At 44.1% G+C, this 26,525-nt stretch overlaps 1 pseudogene; it reads left to right on the top strand.

Annotated features, from left to right (window-relative positions):
- The first annotated feature begins 4,578 nt into the window (after positions 1–4,578).
- On the top strand, positions 4,579–5,732 carry LOC124979000 (N-acetyllactosaminide beta-1,3-N-acetylglucosaminyltransferase 2-like; annotated as a pseudogene).
- The last annotated feature ends 20,793 nt before the right edge of the window (positions 5,733–26,525 follow it).

Raw genomic sequence — 26,525 nt, 5'->3', positions numbered from 1 at the left:
TTCTAATTTCTAGCAAAGATAATTTGCAGACTATATGAGAAAATGGAATTTCATTGTGCTACCTTTGGAAGACTGACCACATCTACATATCCAAACTGACCTAGAAGACAGACGGTAGGCCACTTGTTTGAATTTGGGCTTCAGCTGGGGATGTGGCTCAGTGGTTTTAAAAAAAAAAAAGAAAAAGACGTGTTTGCATTAGCATGGTCCAGGCGGTGGGTTCAATCTCCACCACAACTAAAAATGAAGACAAGCAACTCTGAATTGGGAGGGTTCAGAAAGCACGTTAACTGTTTACAATATGTTCCCCCAAGCAGGCCCACTGTTTCGGGAAGCACACAGGAGAGACTCAATACCTCCCCCACACTCTGAGTTAATATTACACATGTTACAATGGGTGACAAATGCTAGGGACAAATTAGAGCCATCAAAAGAAGGCAGGTCACACAGGAATCTGCATTTTCCCCTGGCCCGTGTGGCACCTAAGCACCCCACAGTTAGCCTCTGCTGAACGCATATTAAGCTCTATGAAGATACAAAGGGTCAATTATATCACCAAATGAAGGAAAGAGAAAACACTTGTCTTGGCCTCTGGTTCTGTCTTAAATTAACTTTTAATATTGAGCAAAATGCTATATTCACTTTTCCCATTTTCTGAAATTTTTCTTCTGTGGAAGCAATGAAGGTTTTTAAATTTTAATAGAAGAATGCACTGCAGCATCCTTAGCGAAGCCAATGCCAGCTCTAACGCTGTCTTCTCATGGGTTTGTGCAAACATCCAGAAACAGCACCCACCTCAGTGCTACTAGATCAAACAAGGTGGGCTCCTGTGGCTTTCGAGGGCCAGGAGAGCATTCGGGAACAAGGGCAAGCTGACTCCGGAGCTGGAGAGTGGAGCCAGAGCCCCTGGACAGGTATCCCTCTCCTGCGCCCAGCCCGGAGCCACCTTCTGCTCAGTCCTTGTTATGCTTCCCAGTGAAGCCAGAATCCAGGCAGTGGGGGCCGCTTAGCCACTGCCAAGGCAGCCTCCTCCCAGAGATGAGAGGCTCCACCGGGTAGGCAAAGGCAAAGCTGTTAAAGAGAAACTGTTTCAAGAGTTACACCCACCATCTTCTGTGCAGCAAGGCAGAGTACAAATTCCACCCAGAGCCAAACTAAGTGTACATGCGCTAGTAATGTGTCAGCAACCCAGCACCTTCCCTCACCCTAAATCTCAGTTCACAGACTCCCCCCAGGAGTCCCATGCCTGCTCTGAGGGGCTGCAGAAGCCCCACCACACAAAATGCCAACTTCCACTCCCTCCTCACACCATGCTTGAAGGCAAAGAGCTTTCTGGAAAACAGTGTCAATAGAGGAGCTGAGCCCAGGACACACAGGGGGACTTCTTAAGTGTGTGAGATGGAAGCCAGGCTCTTAGTTGCTGCAAGGAGTTTCCCAGAACACTCCAAGTCACAGAAAAAAGGTGCTGAGTGACATGATGGGGGTGGAGGCATAGCTAAGGCAGCGTAACCAGGAGAACACTCATAAGGAAATTAAAAACTACACTCCACGCAGAAGAAAGCAGAGTGAGCCAACAGTAAAGGAAATGGGAGTGGGGTTCAGCTCGCACCCCACAGCAGGGATTTCCCAGGGCAGGAAGCAGCGCATGCTACAGCAGCCAGAGCCCTACAGTGTCCATGTCACCAGCTGACCACAGCCACTAGACGGCGGATGTGATTCCCCACCCATGATCAGCACTTACCGTGCCATTCAACACTATTACCAATACTACTACCAGCTTTCCTGGAGGGCTCACCCACATGACCTTGGGGAGTCCATTTTAGAGATGAAGCAATGAGATTTAGACAGGTACCTTCCTGCCCACAATCACAGCAGCTGGGAGCTCAATTTGGAGCCCTGGTCTTTCTGCACTTAGCTATCAATATATTCTATCTCCCTTGCAGCTGGATTCATAATAAGGTTAAAATACCCACACAGTCAGAACAGAATGGGAGACACAGGGGGGACCCCAAACTGCTTTTGACTGGTTGGCTCTCCCAGAGGTTCCCCATACATATACCCCTTGGTTTAAGCAGGGAGATCTAATGGTTCTGGTTCCAGGAACTGGAGAAGATGGAGAAGATCTACAGCACTTACCCAGGAATGCCTGGAAAAATGAAGGGCAACCATGGCAAGGATGGGGGACCACCTGCTTACTGGTCAGGAAAGCTGTCCCCATTTTCCTACCACATTCTGACAGACAGCTGCATAGAAAGACTTCGCGGACAGATACGGATGCTCCCCCATAAAACCAACTTCAAAGTATTCGGAACAACCCTGAAGAACCTGAGTTCTTAATGACTGAGTCATTAAACTGACAAGCACTGAACCTTGAACATCTTTGCCATCTTCAGAAAAGCCAACTGTGACCCATGACTAGGACCCATCTGGACAAAGATGCCTGCAGAAGTCATTCTGGCTTTACAGGTACGAAATGCTATCCAGGAAAAAAAGAAAAAACAAAAAACAAATCAACCCCACAAAGGTCTTTCCCTTCTTCTCTTTGCCCTCAACTCCTCACTGTTGCTTTTCTTCAGGGGCAGTCACCGAGATCTATAACTGGGAGCCCTGTGACCCCCAAACAACAGCCCCCAGAAGGTACTCTGGTGGGTCACTGAGTACCATTCAAGACACAGTAGGGGGTGACCTACTAAGCCCAGAAGGGGAGATGAGCTGTACTGGAATCCTAGCTGCACCATCACATCCACTAAGGTCAAAGGTGAAGCCAGGCAAAGACTCAGTGGAGAGCGAGGCAGAGCAACTTCAGCTCGCCAAAAGGGGTGGGGGGGTTAGTAATCTGAACAGCAAGCATTTCCCCCTTGAGTATTTTCCCTTCGTATTTACTGATGAAATCTCTGTGAATGAAAACACAATCCTCTTACTGGGGAAAGAAAGACACACACACAAAAGCCCCTCAACTGAAAAATCAAGTCGGGCAGGTCGTGATTTCACCTTTAAGTGAACAGGATGCAGCCACAAAGGCCTGGAAAGGGAGCTGGTCACAGAGCTCCCACTGGCGTCATTGTTAATAAGTAAGCGGCAGCAGCCTGCACAAAGCTCTCCTGGCGTTGGCAAGCACAGGGATCAGGGCTGAGACCCAGTGGAGCCAAGAAAGCTCACGGTCTGGGGCAGAGCAGCAGAAAGCGAAGGTCTCTGCTCTGCCCAAGTGAGAACCCCTAACCAGCCCCTTCTCTCCCAGACCACTGCTTCCTAACCTTGTTTTCCCCACCAGCCGCAGAGGTTCCTGGGACCTGGGGCGTGCTGGAGCTTAAGGTCATTCAGGGCTGTCACTTGGGAGACCAGAAGTTCAGAACTCAAAGGAGGGGATAGAAGCTGTAGACACCAACGTGCAGACCTTGGCTGGAAAGGGAGACCTCTGCTCTAGGAGAAGGGGCGTCTTGGTATCAGGGAATAAGGCTGCCCTTGAGGAGGTATGGGGCCAGACCTGCTTTGTGTTCTCAGGAAAGCCTAAATTGTAGGGAGAGGGCAAGTGCCCAGCAGCTAGGCAGAAACAAATCAGCTGGGAGAACTGGGGAAGGGTCCCCTGAATGGGCCTCCAGGCAGCTGGCCGGGAGGTGCGATGCTGGCTGGCTGGCTTGTCTCAACCCGTCCAAAATAACCACACCAATTTGCACACGAATAAGCAAACACAAAACCCCTAAGAGAGGGCATTCAAAACCGAAAGCAGCTGCTAATCACCTGTTTTAATTTTTTCCCCCTTAAATTAGCTGCAACTAAGAATTTTCAAACTCTGGAGTACAATACACAGCTTAACATTTTCATACACCTGTAAAACCACTAAGTTAAATCCCATTACAAAAGACTCCAACTTATAAAGGAGCAGTTCAAATACAGTTCTTATCAAATACAAACAATGGAAAATGATTTAGGCACAGAACATCAGTCACTGGAAATTAACATTTGAAAAAAATTTTTTACATAAAAACCATCTGTGTATTGAGATGGTGCACTCTGCTAAACCACGGGCCTAATTAAGGAACTAGGAACCAAGGCGCGTTACATGGTAATGCATTAAGTTTTGGTTTTCTTCTTTTTTTTTTTTTTTTTTTTTTTGAGTCTTGCTGAAATCTTATCAATACAGAACGTGTTGTCCTTTCCTCCCTGCAAATCTAAAATAATGTCTATGTCAAATTGCTAAAGTGTGGCTGACAGACAAAACCCGACCTGTCTTATTCTGGGGTGGTTCTCCCATGCCAGGAACCCAAGGATTTCTACTTAAGATCCAACCAAGGGAGTCCGGCAGGGACCAGGGTAGGGGTGGGGCCCGGTGGGAGCCCCGAGGGGGCACTGAGAGCCGGGTTGCCTGCGCCGCGGAGTCAGACACGGTGGCGGCAGCGGCAGCAACAAGTGCTGAGCACGCCACAGACACCGCCGGTCCGTGGGATCCGGCGCCGTGCAGGGAGCGTGATTGGCGGCGGTCGCCAGGTTGAGCCGCACAGAGTGAAGGCCGTGGATGCTGCTGAGATCTCCCACCCCCGCCCTACAGAGATGGAGCTGCTCTTGGCCGCGATGTTATTAATGCGTGTTCGACGTCGAAAAATAAGGTTGTTGGGCATCCTGATGATGGCAATGTCGTCATTTATCTGATTGAAGTCTCCAAAAGCACCAGCCAAGTAAAAAATGGAATGGGGAAAGTAGTTATACCCACTAAAAAGGTTCTGGGAGATATTTAGCTCTCCTTCACAGGTTTACTGGAACAGAGAACAAGAAAAGCTGAACAAGCGGTACAATCCCATTCTGAGCATGTTGGCCAACCAGAGAGGGAATGTACACTGGTCTTCAAAAATAAGCCATCTGAATTATTGTGAACCTGACCCGAGTCAGGTCAGTTGTGACAGATTTTTTAAGAGTTTGCCTTACAGACTGAAAGACTTTCTCCTGTATTTGAGAGGTAGAAATTATTTACTGCTTAGAGATCAACCGAATAAATGCACAAAGAAACACTTATTACTGGTGATTAAGTCCCTCACTCCACATTTCCCCAGAAAGCAAGCTATCTGCAAGTCCTGGGGCAGAGAAACTAAGGTGGGGAACCACACTGTCTTCTTGATGGGCTATACCCCCACAGAGGCCAACCACCCTGACCTTTCAAACATGCTGAAATTTGAGAGTGAGAAGCACCAGGACATTCTTGTGTGGAACTACGGAGACACTTTGTTCAACTTGTCTCTGAAGGAAGTGCTGTTTCTCAGGTGGGTGAGTACTCCCTGCCCAGACACCGAGTTCCTTTACAAGGGCAATGATGATGTTTCTGTGAACACTCCTCACATTCTCAATTACCTGAATTGCTTACCCAAGCACGAAGCCAAAGATTTGTTCTACAATGCTGGCCCTCACTGAGTCAAGAAACTGAAGCACTACATCCAAGAGGATATTTTCTCTGGGGTCTACCCACCTTATGCAGGGGAAGATGGATTCCTCTACTGGGGCCACCTAGCCCTAAGGCTGTACAACAAAACTGACCAGGTCCTTCTCTACCCCACTGATGGCATTTATACTAAAAGGTGCCTTCTAAAACTCGGCCTTATTCCAAAAAAGCACAAGGGCTTCAAGATATTGGATGTCAAGAAGAAAAACAAGAATGACATCTGTTCTTACGTAGATCTGATGTTAGTAAAAAACCTCAAGAGATGATTTGGTCTCGGTTGTAAAATGCTCATTTAAGATGCTGAAATAGGGGCTGGGGTTGTGGCTCAGTGGTAGAGTGCTTGCCTGGCAAGTGTGAAGCACGTGGTGTGTGAAGCACCACACAAAAATGAACAAATAAAATATTGTGTCCATCTACAATTAATAAAATAAGATAAAATGCTGGAATACATACAGGTTAAATTTTACACTAAAAGACATATCTTGCCTTGTTCTCATGTTGTTTGCTCACATTTAGGTAATTTCTATGTTAAATCATCAGAATTACCTTTATAAGTAGTAACCATTTGAGGGCCTCCAAGCCCTTCAATTTGGTCCTTTCCTGACAACGGGAAAGCAGAAGCTAATAATTTTTATGGATGATATGGTGGAATGACTGGTTCTGATCTTTTCTACTGGCTTGTGGCTATTATTTTCTAAGTTGTCCTCCCTTCTCATCTGAACTCTTAAGTTCCTAGAATGTGATCATGAGAAGTTATTTTTGTTTTGCTTTTCTACATGATATAATATTCCTACTTCCATTTTCATGACTGATTTATCTAATTCAGGTGTTTATGAATCTCATGGCTGCGAAGACTTTGCTATGCATGACCCAGATGTTTTTGTGAAATGGAATTACATTTATTTTCATGAGATTTGGATGAATTTTTCTATATTATCTACCAAATGGATGTCACTCAAAATTTCCTGTCACCCCATAGTATTTTCTTGAATCCATTTAATTAATTAATTTTGCAAGATAAGAACTGTATGACACATTCCGTTCTACCTTGTTGTGCTCTTATGGTCATGATAAAGAAACAGTTTAATTTTTCTTGTGTTTGGTTTGCTGGGTGGTATCATCATAATGATCTGATTTTGATATTTTTTAAAATAATGATGATGACTCCATAATGGCTAACTGGAAATCGCACTGCCCCTGACAACCATATGGGTTTATGAATTTTCACTGTGGACCAAGAAAAAAAAAAAAAATGTGACTTTTGAACTTGAAGTGAAAGGTCTGAAGTTGCAGACCTTTTCTTACATGGTCCATCAGTTTAAAACTCCAGGATTCTATTCTTGACATCTTTTCACATGTTGCTTATACAAAATTATCATTCTGAGTAGTGATTGCTTCCCTGTCTCAGTAGAGAAGTGCCTGTGTTTTTATTTATTGTTCAAATCAAAGATCAAAACATTTTCTTGAATATATTTTGTGTATTATTTTATTTCTATACAGTGTTGTTGATGAAATATTTAACTAGAGCATGGTACTTTAAATTCTAACATGTAACATGTTAAATAAAGCTAATGGTTATTTTTTGAATTAAAAATATCCAAACAGGGCGTAACATTATCAAGATAAAAATGAAGAAACATGCTTGCCCTGAAAGAAGGTATGCAAAGAGGGGAGAGCTGGTATATACAAGTAGAAAGGTCCAGAATGAAAACACAACATCTTCCTTGCTCCTCATCTCTCCTCCCTGAGCAAAAGCCTTTAAAAAGACCAATTCACAGATATCCCCTGCAAGACACTCTGCATTTTCCCAAGTATTTGGCTATCTTGGTCCATGTACCTAGCAACTCAATGACTTGACAAAAAAGAAACTAAGTCTCAAAAAGGTCAAGTAGCATATTCCCTGGAAAGTCCCCAGGGGAGAAGGAAGAGAAAAATGAGGAAGACCAAAGAGGACAGAGCACTGGACATCCCTGACCTTGGGAAGCAACACAGTTCTCATGGGGCTATCAGTGGAGCCTGGTCTAAGATCTGGGTCTGTGACCTCAGCAGTCAATCAGTGAACTTCCCTGCAAAGGCTACTCAGATGCTGAAAGCAAACAGGGAGCTTCCACTGGAGTTGCCAAACTGTGTGAACCCAGGATCCCGATGGCCATCTTCAACAACTCATGGAAAACATTTATCTGCAAAAAAGCAGGAAAGGGGCCAACCCACAGAGAGGAGGAGAGGGGAAAGAGAGGAACAGAGAGAGCCACAATGACATCATTTGTGCCCCTGGAACCAGCTGTGACAAAGCCAGGAAAACCCTTGGACTTAACAGTTACATGGGTCAATATATTCCCTTTTCTCCTTGAGCTCACTTTGACTTTGGTCATTTGAAACCAAAAAGCATTGGGACTTATATATGACCCAGAAGACTACACTGAATGCATGCTGACCACAGACTCCACGGTTGTCAGACTATCTCTATTTCCAACACTAAATTCTGTGGCCCCAAAAAGCCACTCCCACCCCTGCCCTCTCCAGTCCTCTCTCTAGCCAGCAGCTGGAGTGATCTTCTTCAACAGTTAATCATATTGCATCACTCACTGGCTCCACGCCTTCCCTCCATGTCCCATCACAAGCTCCTTTGTATGAGCTTCAAGGTTCCTCTTATCTGGCCCCGGCCTCCTCTCTAACTCCTCTCTGCCCCCTCCTCCTCAGGGCCCTGCACTCCGCCACTCTGCCTTCCTGCTGTCTCAGAGGCACCAAGCTTCTTCCTGCCCAAAACCATCTTTTTTTGTTGCCTCACCCAAAACTTCGGTGGTGCCTTCCTCCCCTTAACTCCCATCTCTCTCCCGATGTCTCTGCCTTAGTCTACTTTCTGTTTCTTTAACAAAGTATCTGAGACCTCTTCATTTATAAAGAATGGTTCATTTAGCTCACGGTTCCGGAGGCTATGAATCCAAAAGTGTGCCACTGGCATCTGTGGGGCACTTACTTGGTGACGGTCTTCTTGCTCCCTCTTAAGATGGCAGAAAGCATCCCTTAGCCAGACAGCGCAGTGTGCCCGCTTCTGTCTCCCCCATCCTCTTCTTCTTACAATCCCCAGACCTTTCTATTTTTAATTTTGAGACAGGGTCTCACAAGTTGCTGAGGCTGACCTTGAACTAGCAGTCCTCCTGCCTCAGTTTCCTGAGTGGCAGGGATTACAGGTGTGCACCACCACGCAAGGTTCCTTTGCCATCTTACAAAACCCCTAATGCCATCATGGGGGCTCCATCCTCATAACCTCATCTAATCCTAATTGCCTTGCAAAGTCCCCAACTCCAAATGCTATTAACCTATGAATGTGGGAATTAAGTACCTACCAAGTGAAATTTGGGGGGGGACACATTCAAATCACGACTTCCTACAGAGGTGCTCCATAAAACAACTCTTCTAACATTGCTTATATCCCTTCATCCAACTCTTCAACAACATTTATCACTAGGGAATCATATTTTATATTTACTTAACATTGCTCCAACTTTGAAGGTAAGGGCGAGGACCTTGACCATCCCTTTCACTTCTGTATACCCAGCGCCTGGCCTCTGCCACCATTTATTAAATAAACACAACTCCAGTATCGTGGCATCCAAGCAACACCTCCCAGTCACTCCAACAAAGCACAGCCTAGGACCGGGGACTTTCTACACCCATAGGCTCTCGGCCCCACAACTAGGATTCCTGGTTATGTTGCTCCCCAGGGGCTGGCAAGCTGCAGTCTAGAGGCCAGATCTGGTCTGTTGTCTGTCTTTATATGACCTGCAAACTAAGAATGGTCTTACCCATGAATACCTGTAACTGACTCGATAATACAAAATGACAACTCTGACTTGCAGTTAGGGAAATCATTACTCCCCGAAAATAATATCCATTCTTCCCAACAACAAACTGGTATTACAAAAAAGCTGTACTCAATTACTGTTATTGTACTTTGAATTTCATCAGTGAAAGAAGTTTGTGTCAATTTGTTTTCTCTCTTGTTATGGTATAAGTATCTACATAATATCCTCAATATTGCTTCTTGGCCTGCAAAGACTAAAATATTTACTATTTGGCCCCTTTACAAAAAGAAAAGGAGTTTGTCAACCCTGGCTACAGACTTACTATTCATTAAAGTGGGAAAGGAGACTTAATAGGCCAGTTCAACCTGGCACTATCCAGGGCTAATTGTTAGCAAGGAAACAAGATGATGGCCAGGTCCTAAGATGATCTTCATGCCCTGGGACCTGAAGGGTGATTAAGTTTAAGTCTTCAATCTACTGAATGCACTGGGATGAAACCCTGCAGAGGAAATAGGTATTTGTGACTCAGCAAGTATCCCTGCAGGTGAAATGACATTACTAACACAAGCCTCCATCTGCACCCACTCCTTAAATAAACAACTAAAGACATACTGCCCACATTTTACCTTCCACTCTCTTAGGGACTTTTCTGTTCATTCAGTTAGGACCGTACACATCAGCGCACCAAGGCTTTCATTAGCCACATGCTCCTCAAGTGTCCTCCTCCAGGACACAGAGGTCCTTAATACAACAACAACAACAACAACAAAAAACACCAGCCTCTCTTTGAAACCTTGTCAAATCAATCAACAGGCCTCCATCCAATAGGGAAAGCCCACCGCTCCAGCTCTACCCACAGCTGGCCCAAGGATGACTTCCATGGCAGCAGTGGGCCAAGGCTAAAACTCACCCCACCTCAGCCAGCAAGAGTCCAATGATGGTCTGGGAAACACAGGAGAGCCCAAGTTCTACTTGAGCTGCCAAGACACTAAAGGAACCAAGTATGTCCTTCTCTGGAAGAGAGCACATTTTCAGGAGCTGTGTGGGGAAGGATGGGCCAGTGGGCTGTTGATATTCAAATCATCATTAAATGACTCAACTTTCCAGAAATAAAAGGCGTCACAGTGGGAAATGCTCCATCTTGACTTTTCTTTCTGGCTTCAGCAGAATAAAGCTGCAAAGCAGAGAACCAATTAATTTTTAAGCTTTTCTTTAAAATTACAAGAGTCACCCTCACCCAGTCCAGTCATTACTAATTTCCTGCTTCCACACCCTGATCCTTGCACCGCCCTGTGAAATTACTGAGTGCAGGAGGGCTGAAGCAGCCCAAGAGGAGGCCCAGGAGAAGCCCTGCTGGCCTAAGGGGCCCCATCCAAGTTAACCCAGACCAGGAAGAGACAGAGAAGCCTGCGCACACCAAAATGATTCCTTTGAGGCCTAGAACCCTGCCCAGGCATAGCCTTCTCAAAGTCACAATCACTCAGGGATTAGCTGACATTTATTCTGCTGATCTTGCCCTTTGTCTCCCATTCAGGGTACCTCAATCCTCCTGCTGGAATCACAGACCCAAGTGGAAGAGTAAGGACAGGCCCCATGCTGCCCGTGGGCAAGGCCAACCACATACAGTCCCCTTCGAAATGAGGGTCCCTGCCACCTGCCTCCTGGGAGCCCCTTTATCTGCTCCCCTTCCCTTTCACCGAAGTCCTTACATCCTGTTTTCTCTCCTCCTTCTGTCTAAAATCAGAGGAGCAAATTCAAAGTCTTCTGTCCAGGCTTCTAAATTCCAGAAATCAAAGAACACAGTAGTTCTCCTTATCTGAATTTCACTTCCTACGGTTTCAGTTACCCACAGTCAACTGTGGTCCAAAAATATTACATGGAAAATTCCAGAAATAAACAAGTTGTACATTTTAAATAATTTTATTTTAGTACACTGTTAAAATGGTTCCATTATATTAGTTATTATTATTAGTCTTACTATTCCTGATTTGTAAAGTAAACTACCTAGATATAGATATACATCTACATATATATAAAATCAAAAACACATAGGGTTCGGTTCCATTTTTGCCATTTCAGGCACCCAAGGATCCTTAAACTTCACAGATAAGGGTGGACTATGACAAACAGAACTCTAGGCTATGGATTTCTCTACTTGGGGAAAAATACCAAAGTGACCCTAGGTTCCAAAAGAGAGATGATGGCCCAAACATCACGCACCGGTGAATCCCAGAAGGCAGCTGGTTAAAGAAGAACTTTGCCGGCTCGTGACTTAACATTCAGAGTCATTCACTTGACAGATATCTGCTGGGTGCACACTGTGTGCGGGCACTGTGCCGGGAACACAATAGCAAACAAAGCAGGTAAAATCCCTGCCCTCCTGAACCTCACGTGAGATGCCTCCTGCACCTTTGGGGTCTGAAAGGGACAAGATGAGCCAGAAACTGGACCCGCAAGACACCTTCATTTCAGCACCCTGTCACACCTTCGCTGGTCGTCTTGTTGGCCGCTCATTCCTCCAGCACAAACTTGGATCAAGCTCTGGGACTGGTTGTGGGGGGCTCCAGAATTTACATACAAGAGGCCAAGGACTGGCCAACTCCTAAGCTGTAGCGGGGAGGGTGCGTTGACTTGTGGTGGCTGGGAAGGACGATGGAGATGAGGGAGGGGGCTAAGCCGCAGTGACAGCAGCCCCACAACAGGCCCCCGAATTCAGGGCCAGCAAGGCCAGGCCAATGCCCTTCCCGAGATGACTTTCCCACAGGGAAGGTGTGGGGGATGCTGCTCTTTCTGTTTGGCCTCCAGAATCATTACCTGCTCTCTTCCCTCACTGCTCTGGGCCTTGCAGGAAGAACCTCCACAGAATGTTCTCAGGGCTCCCTCACTTTCTACCTTCAGGCGGGGTCTCGCCCACATGAGTCAATATCAGGAGAAGGTGGAAAGAAGAAGAGGGGCGCCTGGGCTCAGTCCCTGCTTGCTGAGTCATGTTCCTCTTCTCTGCACCCACATCCCTGCAGAGATGCCCTCCCCGCAGCTGAATTCCAGTGAAGGTTCCCCTCCCTGCTCGTCGGGACCTGGAGTGGGGTCGGGGGGCTGCAGAGCATTGCCCCCTGCTTTGCCATCCCTTCTTGAGCCTTCACCTCTGTTTACGCCTCGCCCATGTTTACGCTTTTCATTACCCTCTCCCATGGTATTCTGTTCCCCACAGGACCCTGGCTCATGTGAAACAGTAGATGAACAAAAGTCTAAAAAGTATCATGGGCACTGACGAAGCACAGGAGAAGACAGCGTGGACCAGCAGCAGTTCAGAGGCCAGTGAGGTGTCAGCCAGCTGGCTAAACAAAATGGAGGGAAGTGCACCCCAAGCCAGGTAGCCCCATTAGCAAGGGCAGAGAGGCATCAACAGCCAGCAGGAGCAGGAACCACACACAGCACAGAGTGGTGGCCTCTGGACAGGAGGTGTGACAGGGCCTGAGAGGAGGAGACCTGCACAATGGCTGGCCTTACAGGCAGTGCTGAGGCATGGGGACTTGACCCTAAGCAAGGGGCAAGCTCTGAAGGCCAATCACATGGCGATTCCATCCAGCACTCCATGTATTTCCAGACACATCCCTTCCTTGGACAAACTGGAAACTGGCATTCACTTAGGACAAATAAACATAATCCCTAAAACGGCTATTCCAGAGCACTATGTCTGGAATCAAAGGCGAAAAAATAATAGCTATCAGACCATGAAATATGGTTCACAGTAATATCCTCCCATGAACACACACACACACACACACACACACCTATCTCTGGCACTATTAACAACAGGCACTAAAGCATTAACAACCTCAGGTGAAAACTCTCCAATCACTAACAACAGATTTTGAAAAGATTACAACCTAAATAACTATTACTGGAACACATACGTTACTTAATATAAAGCGGTTCCATATGGTTCATTTATAATTCACACAGCATCAGTCAGCAAGAATCCACTGAGGTGACATCACTAGAGTCACTAGATGACTTTAATTCTTCTACAAAGGCAGCAAACAAGGGTATGTTTAGGAGATGTTCAGGTACTACTGGATTCTACAATACTCTTGGATTTAAAAATTAAATTCTTGAGCCCCGTCTCCAGGATCCCTCAGCCTGATCAATCACTCCCTGCCTCCAGGGCCCTCAGTCAACTGACTGCTCCTAGGACCCCCAGACCAACTGACTGTGCGCTACCACCAGGCCCCCCAGACCAACTGATTGTACCCCGCCTCCAGGATCCCGCAACCAGACCGACAACACACCACCTCCAGGACCCCTGCCGGACCATGCCCACACCCCCAGCTGCAGCTCCCCATTTGCCAACACATTTGGAAGCCAGAGCGGCCATCTTGGATAATCCTGGAAGCCGTAGCTCCCATCTTTAGGTGGGGTAAATCCCATCCTGAGTCACCTGCTGGAGACTGGAAGCTCATTGTCAGGTACCTCTCATACATCAGGCTACTGAAGACTGGGAGGTTTGAATACTATATGACTGTTGTGGTGTAGATTTTCTTTTTTTCTCCTTATTGAAAAATTTTAAGTTTTTATTTCTTTACTTTTCTCGCTCTCTTTTCCTTTTGTTTACCTGTTCCCTCAGAGTCTCTTTCTCCCTTGTCACTAACAACCAACTTCTTTTGATTACACTCTCTCTCACTCTGTGATCTAGAACTTCTATATATTCTTTTCTTATCCCATTAAGAGCTACATCCTACACCCCTCCACATCCTCTTTGTCCTCCATTAGAAACTGTAGACCTTATTGCAAATCTGTTTGTTATACTGAAGATAACAATTGAACTCATTCTGTTTATTATGACAATGTTGTTAACATCCTCATAGGGGCTATTTGGTTTTGGGTTGCATACTGTCTGAAATGGGCACTGCTAATATTGATCTCCCCCTTAAAGAAAAGGTTTTGGAAACCTATAGGGTCACTATAAGCCTATAGGGGAGAAACTACAGAACCCCAGATCTGCACTGCTAGAGGGGAAGATACATGAACAACATTAAAAAACAAGGGAAGAAAATGATCCAAACAAACCTAGATTCTATATTAATAGAATCCAGTGACATTATGGTAGAAGAAATCTCAGAAAAGGACTTCAGATTATACATGATTAAGATGATTCATGAAGCAAAGGATGAGATAAGAGAGCAAATGCAAAGCAATGAATAATCATACCAATAAGCAGTTGAAAGAACAACTACAGGAAGCAAAAGATCATTTCAACAAAGAGACACAGATTCTCAAAAAAAAAAAAAAAAACCCAAACGGAAATCCTTGAAATGAAGGAAACAATAAACCAAATAAAAAACTCAATGGAAAGCATCACCAACAGACTAGACCACTTGGAAGACAGAATCTCAGACAATGAAGACAAAATATTTAGTCTTGAAAATAAAGTTGCCCAAACAGAGAAGAAGATGGTAAGAAATCACGAACAGAATCTTCAAGAATTATGGGACATCATGAAAAGACCAAATTTAAGAATTATTGGGATTGAGGAAGGCACACATACAAACCAAAGGAATGAACAACCTATTCAATGAAACAATATCAGAAAATTTCCCAAACCTGAAGAATGAAATGGAAAATTAAATACAAGAGGCTTACAAGAACACCAAATACACAAAATTACATGAGAGCACACCAAGGCACATTGTAATGAAAATGCCTAACATTCAAAATAAAGATAGGATTTTAAAGGCTGGGAGAGGAAAGCATCAGATTATATATAGTGGGAAACCAATATGGATATCAGCAGATTTCTCAGCCCAGACTCTAAAAGCTAGAAGGGCCTGGAACAACATATTTCAAGCTCTGAAAGAACATGGTTGCCAACCAAGAATCCTATACCCAACAAAACTAACCTTCAGATTTGAAGATGAAATAAAATCCTTCCATGATAAACAAAAGTTAAAAGAATTTACAAATAGAAAGCCTGCGCTACAGAATATTCTCAACAAAATATTCCATGAGGAGGAAATGAAAAACAACAATGTAGGTCAGCAAAGGGAGGAACTACCTTAAAGGCAAATCCATTCAAAGGAGGAACCAAGTCAAGTTAAAAACCAAAAATAAGCCCAAATGACTGGGAATATAAATCATGTCTCAATAATAACCCTGAATGTTCATGGTCTAAACTCATCAATGAAAACATATAGACTGGCAGATTGGATTAAAAAGAAAGACCCAAAAATATGCTGCCTTCAAGAGACTCATCTCATAGAAAAAGACATCCACAAACTAAAGGTGAAAGGATGGGAAAAAACCTACCACACACACAGACACAGTAAAAAAAGTGGGGGTTTCCATCCTTATTTCAGATAAAGTGGACTTTAAGCCAAAGTTAGTCAGAAGGGATAAAGAAGGACATTTCATACTGCTTAAGGGAACTATAAATCAGGGAGACATAAAGATCATAAATATTTATGCCCCAAACAACTGTGCATCCATGTACATCAAACAAATCCTTCTCAATTCCAGGAATCAAACAGAACACAACACAATAATTCTGGGTGACTTTTAACACAACATTATCAACACTGGATAGATCTTCCAAACAACAACCAAAAAAAGAAACCATAGAACTCAATAACACAATCAATAACTTAGATTTAACAGACATATATAGAATATTCCATCCATCAACAAGTGAATTCACTTTCTTCTCAGCAGCACAAGGAACCTACTAGAATACAAACCATATGTTATGCTACAAAGCAGTCCTTAGTAAATGCAAAAAAATAGAGATACTGCCTTGTGTTCCATCAGACAATAATGGAATGAAATTAGAAATCAATGACAAAATTAAAAACAGAAATTACTACAACACCTGGAGACTAAATAATATGCTACTGAATGAAGCATGGATAACAGAAAACATCAGGGAGGAGATTAAAAAATTCTTAAGAGGTAAATGAGAATGACGATACAAGGTATCAAAATCTCTGGGACACTATGAAAGCAGTACTAAGAGGAAAATTCATTGCATGGAGTGCATTCAAGAAAAGAATAGAAAGTCAACAACTAACTGACCTAACATTATAGCTCAAAGCCCTAGAAAAAGAGCACCACCAAAAGTAGTAGAAGACAGGAAATAATTAAAATCAGAGCTGAAATCAATAAAATTGAAACAAAAGAAACAATTCAAAAAATTGACAAAACAAAAAGTTGGTTCTTTGAAAAGTAAACAAATAGACAAACCCTTAGCCACACTAACAAAGAGGAGAGAGAAAACTCAAATTAATAAATTCATGATAAAAAAAGAAATATCATGACAGACACCACTGAAATACATAACATAATGAGAAGCTACTTTGAAAATCTATATTCCAACAAAATAGAAAATACCGAAGACATCTACAAATTTCTAGAGATATATGCTCCTCCCAAACTGAACCAGGAGGACATACACAATTTAAACAGATCAATATCAAGCAATGAAATAGAAGAAGGCATCAAAAACCTACCAACCAAGAAAAGCCCAGGACCAGATGGATTCTCAGCCGAGTTCTACAAGACCTTCAAAGAAGAACTCATTCCAATACTTCTCAAAGTATTCCAGGAAACAGAAAAGGAGGGAACCCTACCAAACTCATTCTATGAAGCTAATTGATACCCGCATACCCAAACCAGGCAAAGACACATCAAGGAAAGAAAATTTTAGACCAATACCCTTGATGAATATAGACTCAAAGATGCTTAACAAAATACCGGCAAACTGTATCCAAAAGCATATTAAGAAGATAGTGCACCACGATCAAGTGAGGTTCATCCAGGGAATGCAAGGTTGGTTCAATATCCGTAAATCAATAATCCATCATGTCAACAGCTTAAGGATAAGAATTATATGGTTATTTCAACTGATGCAGAAAAAGCATTCAACAAAATACAACACCCCTTCATGCTCAAAACACTAGAAAAAATAGGGACAGTAGGAACATACCTGAACATTGTAAAGGCTATTTATGCTAAGCTCACGGTCAACATCATTCTTAATGGAGAAAAACTGAAAGCATTCCCTTTAAAAACTGGAACAAGACACAGATGCCCTCTTTCACTACTTCTATTCAACACTGTCCTTGAATAATAGCCAGAGCAATTAACACAGACTAAACATATTAAAGGGATACGAATAGGAAAAGAGGAATTCAAGATGTCACTATTTGCTGATGACATGATTCTCTATTTACAGGATCCTAAAAATTCCTCCAGACAACTTCTAGACCTCATAAATGAATTCAGCAAAATGGCTAGATATAAAATCAACACACATAAATCTAAAGCATTTTTATACATAAGTGATGAAACATCTGAAAGGGAAAAGAGGAAAACAACTCCATTCGCAATAGCCTCAAAAAAATTAAAATACTTGGGAATCGATCTAACCAAAGAGGTAAAAGATCTCTACAATGAAAACTACAAAACATTGAAGAAAGAAATTGAGGAAGTTCTTAGAAGATGGAAAGATCTCCCATGTTCTTGGATAGGCAGAATTAATATTATCAAAATGGCCATACTTCCAAAGGCACTATACGATTTAACACAATTCCAATTAAAATCCCTATGACATTTCTCATAGAAACAGAAAAAGCAATCATGAAATTCATCTGGAAGAACCAAAGACCCAGAAAAGCCAAAGCAATCCTGGGCAGGAAGAGTGATACAGGAGGTATCACAATACCAGAACTTAAATTCTACTATAGAGCAATAGTAATAAAAACAGCATGGTACTGGCACCAAAATAGACAGGTAGATCAATGGTACAAGATAGAAGACACAGAGACATACCCACATAAGTACAGTTATCTCATACTAGACAAGGGTGCCAAAAACTTACAATGGAGAAAAGATAGCCTCTTCAACAAATGGTGCTGGCAAAACTGGAAATCCATATGCAGTAAAATGAAATTAAACCCCTATCTCTCACCCTGTACAAAACTCAAAATGGATTAAGGATCTAGGAATTAGACCTGAAACCCTTCACCAAACAGAAGAAAAAGTAGGCCCGAATCTCCATCATGTTGGCTTAGGACGAAACTTCCTTAACAAGACCCTCATAGTGCAAGAAATAAAAGCAAGAATCAATACATGGGATAGATTCAAACTAAAACATTTTTTTCTCAGCAAAGGAAACAATCAATAATGTGAAAAGAGATCCTACAGAGTGGGAGAAAATCTTTTCCACACACACTTCAGACAGAGCACTCATCTCCAAAGTTTATAAAGAACTTAAAAAACTTTTCACCCAAAATACAAATAACCAAATCAATAAATGGGCTAAGGAAATGGGCAGACACTTCACAGAAGAAGATATACAGGTGATCAACAAATATATGAAAAAGTGCTCATCGTTCCTAGTAACTAGAGAAATGCAAATGAAAACGACCCTAAGATTTCATCTAACTCCAATGAGAATGGCTATTATCAAGAACACAAGCAATAATAAGTGTTGGCATACTTTGCTGGTGGAGTTGCAAATTGGTGCAGCCACTCTGGAAAGCAGTATGGAGATTCCTCAGAAAGCTTGGAATGGACCCACCATTTGACTCAGCTTTCCCACTCCTTGGTTTATACCCAAAGGACTTAAAATCAACATACTACAGAGATACAGCCACATCAGTGTTCATAGCAGCTCAATTCACAATAGCTAGATTGTGGAACCAACCTAGATGCCCTTCAGTTGATGAATGGATAAAGAAACTGTGGTATATACACACAATGGAATATTACTCAGTCATAAAGAAGAATAAATTATGGCATTTGCTCGTAAATGGATGAAGTTGGAAAATATTATGCTAAGTGAAATAGGCCAAGCCCAAAAAACAAAGGCCAAATGTTTTCTCTGATAAATGCATGACAATAAATAAAGAGGGGGAATGATGGGGGGAAGAGAAGAATGAAGGATCTTTGGATGGTGTAGAGGAAAAAGGGGTGGGAGGGGATGGGGATGGAAAAACAGTAGAACGAAACAGTATTACCCTATATATATGTATGATCACATGAATGGTGTGAATCTACATTGTGTACAACCATAGAAATGAAAAGTTGTACCCCATTTGTATACAATGAATCAAAATGTATCTGTAAAAATAAGAAATATTTTAATTAAAAAAAATTAAATTCTTGGTTTCCTACCCTCATTTGGGTTTTCAGATGTGTGTGTGTGTGTGTGTGTGTGTGTGTGTGTGTGTGTGTATACTCCTGAAACCGGATTAAAAAGGCTTCAAGTTAAATAATTTCTAACATTCCTCTGCTTGATAAGCCCACCAAGACCACAGTTAACTCCTTTATATTGTTCCTGGTTGCAAGCAGACAGGTTGGAACACAAAATGCATGTTTACCAACTTGACGACTGTAATTAACCTGATACAAGGTGATCTACTGGTCTGCTGAAGTGTTTGTATCACCGTTAGTCACCACACAGTACCGAGACATAGACGAACACAATTCACCTTCCTAAGGCCAATCATCGCAGCATTTCATTGTCCTCTTTGTTCTTCCCCCAGTATGTATAATGGCCACATATGTTGACAGCTTTCCCCTATTTCTTTAATCACTGTCAGAATCACTCATAAATGTTAATTATGAAGAAGAGTTAAATGCTATTCCCCACCTGTGCTAATGGAGAACCTCTGAGTTTCCTGTACTCTTCTGTTAAGTTTTCATTCTCCGGGGCTGCTCTCCAACACCCTTCCAATGAACTCAGGGGCACATGCACACGTGCACAGGAGAGCGCACGTGCACGCACACACACACATTCACACTCTGCAAACCCCCGGCTGCTGAGTCAGGAGTCAAACAGTATTCATCACTAAAAGGGAGAAGCAGGTGGGCAGAGGAGGATCCTAATGATAGGACAGAGGGCTGCCCGAGGGCAGCAGCCGGGACCCTCAGACCTCTGACCCTGGAACAGAACAAAGGAGTAATCAGCCAGGAAGCACGATGGAGGGCCAGCCAGAGACTGCTGTTTTCCGGAAGCTGTGAGAAACCTTCTCTGTATCCCCAAATATCTCCTTGGTCTGCTAGCCAGGACGTGAAGCCCTGAACCAGAGGTGAAGCTCTTCAGTCATAATTTGAAAAAGGCGGCTTACAGGCAGCACCCTGGCACCTAGGAGGGTACAAACATCATCAGACCTTTCCTAACTCAAACAGAAGCTAAGACATCAGGACACTGAGAGGGGCTGTGACTTGGGGAAGAAAGGGACACCACCTCATAAACACCACCGTTCCCCAAAAGGGCATCTTCCCTCACTCCAAGAGTGACCTGAACCTGAGAGTGCCTGAGTCTGAGCAGTGGTCGCTAGTCCTGGGGGCAGCCCAGGCACCTGTCACTATCGCAGGGACCCCATCTCAGCTCCCCGCTCTACCGGTCCTCACACAGCACCACAGGTACACATTGGAGCCGCGGTGAGGGGCACTGCAAGCAACCTGTGCCCCGAGGAAAGAACCAAAGCAGGCGAAGAACTCAGAAGAAGGCAGAGGAGGTCCCAGATGTTTCCTACAGCAATGTCACCTTCTCTGCCTGCTGCAAGGCACGCACCCAGGAGTCGACCAGGACGGGCTGAACATGCAGTGAAGCACAGAGGAACCGTGCAAATGAACCGTGAGACCCAGGAAGGCAGGGACCCAATGCACTCATCTTGCTCCCAGCTGTCTCCTCACAGCCAGCCCGGGGCCTAGCAGAGAGCAAGGCTAGTAGTGCTGGCTCAGTGAACGAGAGAAGGAAAGAATGGTCAGACAGGTGGAAGGCCAACATCCTGAGAGCCTGACAGCTTGCTGAGGTGACCTGAGGAGGGCGGACAACACCCACTCCAGCTAAGTCCACTGGGCAGGAACTGTGGGCAAACCAGAGACGACCCACTCTGCCAAGGGAGAAACCCCAGGGCCAAATTCTACCTCTCTGCTTCCAGGGCCGCTGTGGGTAGAGACCCCAGGGAGGTACCTCACTGAACACTCCAGTCACGATGATGAAGACAGACAACCCCAATAAAAGAGCCACGGGCCACACCACGCGAAGTGGGAAGAGCAAGAGAAGCGCGGACATCTGCTCTTCAGAAACGCCTACACCAGAGGGCCTGCACGCCCGGGGACGGGCCTGGCAAGCAACGTGACCCGCAGGCAGGATGGTGGGTGGACGTGTTCCTTTTCTTTGCTTAGAATTTGAAAATTGCTGCTGTAATGTCGCATTCGTTATTTAAAAACAATGTTTCAGATATTTTTAAAGAGCTATTTTGGAACACAGGTCTCATAATTCAAATTTTGATAACGATACACTCTAGAGTGCTTGGTTAATAATTCCCACTTCTTTTTCTAGCATCCTAGTCCAGGACACACCACATCCTTATTATCCATGGCAATGGATGAGCAAGGGGAAGGGCCAGGACTGCCATAACTCATTTCCAGGAACAATGGTGAACAGGAGCACTGGCTACGGGCTGCTTAATTGAGAAGCCGGCCTCGGCAGGATGCTGGTAAATTGTCTATATGGAACTCCATGGCAGAGGCATAACTGGTACGTGTTGATATGGCTAAGATGTGGCCTGAATCCTTAAGGCATCATTTTAAAGATAACCAGGGTAAATTCAAAATAAACACACACACACCTGGTACCACTCTTTATATTCTGTTTGAACACTATAAATAAGACCCTTGGTAAAATGTCCTATCAATAAGTCAAACAACAACAACAAAGATTATCTTTTGGTCCTAAAAGCATTTAAACTCATCCAGTTTGGACTATAGTTACCATATCCACATTTTTATTTTATTCCTCTCTCAAATCCCCTGAGAGGCCCTGTTGTAGTTTATGGCACACATTAAATCAATGGATGAGATCAATGAATTCAATGAGTTTACATCTTCATTAAGAAATACTTAAAATTTAAAAAGTAGGTATGATTTTCATGTTTCAATTCCTGTTACAAATAAATATTAAAAGGGGTTATTTCACTGATACACTTCTTAAATTCCAAACGGTTGCAATTTTTATGCAACTCTCAAGAAATGCAAGTGGAGGGAATCTGGCAAAACTACAAGGGAGACCAGCAGACTAGAGGAAGGGGCCCAGAGAGAGTGACGTCGGGAGGGAAGGCCAAGTACTGGGGGGTGAAACTGACCAAATTGTGTCATGTGCACATACGAACATGTAACAACAAACACTACTGTTACGTATAATTATAATGCACCCATTTTAAAAATGAAAAAGAGAAAAGCACATAGACAATAGTGGTTTCTCCTTTATAGTAGTTATAAAGTGAATCAATATTAAAAATATATTAAGTAATTCTAAAACCAATCACTTGAGAATATGGTTTAAAAAAAAAAGATTTGATGAAAAGCAATATTTGGGGGGTACAGACCTAACTCATCTCCTCTGAATTTCCTTTTTTTCTTCATCCTCCATCTACCACCCATTTCTCTACTTCAACGGGTAAGACGCACCTATCACAACCAAGGGAGCCCACCAAGGCGGGACTACTGAGCGCCCTGTGCGCTCTGCAGGGGACCCGCAAGAGGGAAAGGGCAGTAAGGAAAACACATTCGGTTCGGGCGTGAGCTCAGTCTGAAAAATGCGAAGATGCCTTCGAGAGCAGGCGCTATGCTACCTTCTGTACAAGAAAGAAGGGGAAATGAGGAAGAGACACACACCGCTTGTCTTTATAGAAGGAAAAGCAAGGACGGTGCTTTCTACACACTGAGGTCAGCTGCCTCTCGGGGAGGGGGCCAGGGTTGGAGGGCGGCCGCGGGGAGCAGCACTCCTCTCAGGATAAGGCTGGATGAACAAGGAGCAGGACGGCAAGAGGGAGAAACCCTGAGGCTGGAAGCAAGCCACACCCACAGCGAAGGGTGTGGGGACAGCAAGCCCAGGAGCTCATGCCCACGGGACCCGACTGGGCACCTGGCGTCTAGCTGGGACAGCGGGCCGAGTGCACAAGCCCCGAACGCCTCATGGCAGGTCAGTCTTCCACAGCAGCCTGGGCACGCCGTGCTGGTCCTGTCTCAGATGTGCCATGGGACTGCGCAAGCTAGTAAAGCGCTGAGTGTGACAGACAAGGACCTCACAGAGACAGACAGTGGAGGCACCAAAGCACGCTGTCAGAAGAGCTGGGACTGGGCGTGTGGTGTGAATGCCTGAGTTCTAAAATACGAATGTGTTTCACACATGCATACATCCACGGGTGTGCATGTGCCCATTTACACACAGATGTTTCCCAGACCACCACTGCAACGGCCTAGAAGCAAAACACCCCAGCAATAACGAGCAAAGGTGATCGACTAACACTGATTTATCTTGGTCTCTAAATCCATTCCTCACCGAAAGAAACTGGCTCCTTAGAGAAATGACCAACTCCAGGTCTGGGCAGGGCAGACACAAGAGGAACCTGGAACAATGTGGTGTGCCAGAAAGCTAGGAAGCACTTTAAAACGTCGGAAGAAATCAGAATAAAGGCCTCCCACTAGTCCAATTTAGGCACCAAAATAATTAACTATAGTAATGATTATAAGCCACTGAAATAATAGGACTCCATGAGTCCACATCTACGATAGCCAAGAAGGAAGGGTCGTTCACAGACGAATGCTGACCACCAACCGGAAGACAAGGCGAGAGGCCAGGAGCAGGACGGTCACCTTGTAACCACCAGTCAAGACCAGATCAGGCAAGAAGCATGGGTGGAGGCTAAGCAGAGGGGAAACTTGGACAGGGAGCACCATCTTACAGTGTCCACCCAAAGACTGCGTGTTCGCTGCAAGAGAAAACCTAATTACCATACAGTGGAGAAATCAAACAGCACCTTGGCCAGGTCATCAAAGAGAGGCAGATGGACATCAAGTGCCTCCAGACGTGATAGCCTGAGAAGGACATGAAAAACGCTTAACATCATATTCTGCCAGGAATGCATAACTTGAATTTAATCATGAGGAAATATTGGACAAGAATGTTCTCATGGAAAAAAAAGCGGGGGGGGGGATGTATATTCTTTTTAAATGGCAATGTCACAGAAGGCAAAGAAAGGCTGCAGAAACATTCCAGATTAAAGTACACTAAAAAGACATTAAAAAAAACTAAATGCCATACTGTTCCTCTATTACATCCTGTACTGGAGAGAGAAAGAATTCCACAAAGGACATACCGGGTTGACTGATAAAACTGGAATGCAGATGGTGGATTACGTAAAAGCCCCGTATCGACATTAAGTTTCTGAAGTTTCTAACTGTCCTGTAGTTAGGTCAGGGAATATCGCCATTCTTAGACACCAGGTGAGTGAAGGCCATGGGTTCCATGTACTTATTCTTTAAGATGTTCCTGTAAGTCTTAAATTATTTCCAAATACAACGTAGAAAGAAGAAGGGAGAAGGAAAGGCAGCAGTTTGGTATACAAAGTGGGGGACGTGTCCACTGGCTCAGCACGTGGCTCGGCTCAGCTCACACACTCCAAGCTTCGCTGTTTCCCCATCTGTAAAATGGGTCAGCTGGCTCAGCTGCTGCCTGCCTCACAGGTTCTGCAGAAAGATAAAGTAACAAACAAGCATGCAAAGGCAGTAAAACTGATTTTAATCACATTTTCTGAGGGCAGTTATCATGCGCTGTTTCATTGAGTATCAGATTTTGCAAGATAAAACTGAATGCTGGCAAATTTGGATGACTTCAAAAAAGGAGCCAAGGTCACAGAACTCTTTAACTGGGTGTTGTCAGATTAATATTTGCTTAAATACAATCCCCAAAGTAATCGATATATTCTACAATCATTTCGAAATGTGTGTGTTTGGAAGCAAGAATTACAATGGCCAAAGATGGGATAATACACTAAAATTAACCACAGTTGTTTAGAGTGATTGAGCACAACTCATTTTCCTCTTCTGCTTTCCAAAGTTTATACAGTGGGGTTTTTTTACTTTCTAATTTGTCAAGACAGTTCTGTGGTTATGGGAAACATTCCTGAAAAAAGTCTTCAGAACTTCTTTCCACCTTCACAAGCCCTCATCTTACCCTCAGATGGAAGTCAACCCCAGAAGGAAGACAGGGCACGTGCATGAGTTGACCAAGCAATTTCTGCATATAAAATGAAGAATGGGCCGTCCTGGAGGTTTTCAAGGGACACCCTGCCCACTTCCTGGTCCAGATTTAGACCTGCTCCCTCTGACCAAGGGAAAAAATTATTTTCAACTTCAAGTCCTCACTAAAATACCACAAATTAATGACTACACATTCCTTCAAGAGAAGTCAAATCAGCAGCCACTGAAGTTTCTACTGAACTTGGCCCTTGGGGCTCCTGAAAATACCCCAAACTTCCTTCATAGCAGCAGACCAACCTGAAGGCTTGGAGAAAGACCAGAACCTCAGCATGGTCCCTTGGTGCATTCAACTAGGAGACAGGCCCAGTTTCCACACTGCCCATCTTCCTGCCGATGTGGGGACAGGATGTCCATGTCCCAAGGAGGTGTTTTGCCAACATCTCTCAGATCCACATCAAATATAATATTCAAACCAATTAGCTCCAACAGCATCAGGAGCAAGCAGCATCTCCACACTCTCATTATGGGCCACACTATTCAATTCCTAATGAGAGGAGAGACAAAGCAGTGGATGCAATAGGGTCTACTTCAAAAATTCTTTTTCTTTTAGAAAACAGATCCTCTTTTGTTCTGGTTAAACACCAATTACTCTGCTCTCTCTAACATGCAAATCAGTTGAAAATAGGGCAATATGTAGCTCACTCCAGTTCCACTGCAAGTTTGAATGAAGAAAAGAGAAAGAGGACAGGGAGGGAGAGGGAGAGGGTGAAAAGAAAGGGGAGAGGAAAGAAGAGGGAGAGGAGAAAGGAAAGATGAGCGATAGAGGCAAATCCCTGGGGGTCTTCAATTCCAAGTACTTTGTGCTCAGATAAAGCTCTTTTCAAAAAGCTTTTTTGTATTATCTGTGCCGGTGCCCACAAGCGGTGATTTTGCCATTATCCAAAAAAATAAAGCGAGAAAAGAAAAAGCACATTAAAGTGTACAATATAAGCAAGAAAAGCAAAAGTAGCCAACAAAGCTATTTACCCACAGCTCCCACTTGCTACAAACGCCCTCCAAAAAAGCAATGTTGCTGGCGTCACATACCAGAGCAGGGGAAGGAGGAGGAACCCACGAGTCCCACAAGCCCTGACGGTGAAGGGTCCCCAGGCAGGCGGCAGTGTGAGGACCAACCCAGGAAGCATTAAGTTCCACCTCTGGCTCAGGCTCAGGCACTGGTGTGCTGGGTTTGGTTTACTGAGTTT

Source organism: Sciurus carolinensis, chromosome 3 (genome assembly GCF_902686445.1).
Source record: "Sciurus carolinensis chromosome 3, mSciCar1.2, whole genome shotgun sequence".
In the NCBI taxonomy this organism is placed as follows: Eukaryota; Metazoa; Chordata; class Mammalia; order Rodentia; family Sciuridae; genus Sciurus; species Sciurus carolinensis.
Note: the sequence above shows the minus strand (reverse complement) of the source record. Positions and strands in the feature narration are given on the sequence as shown.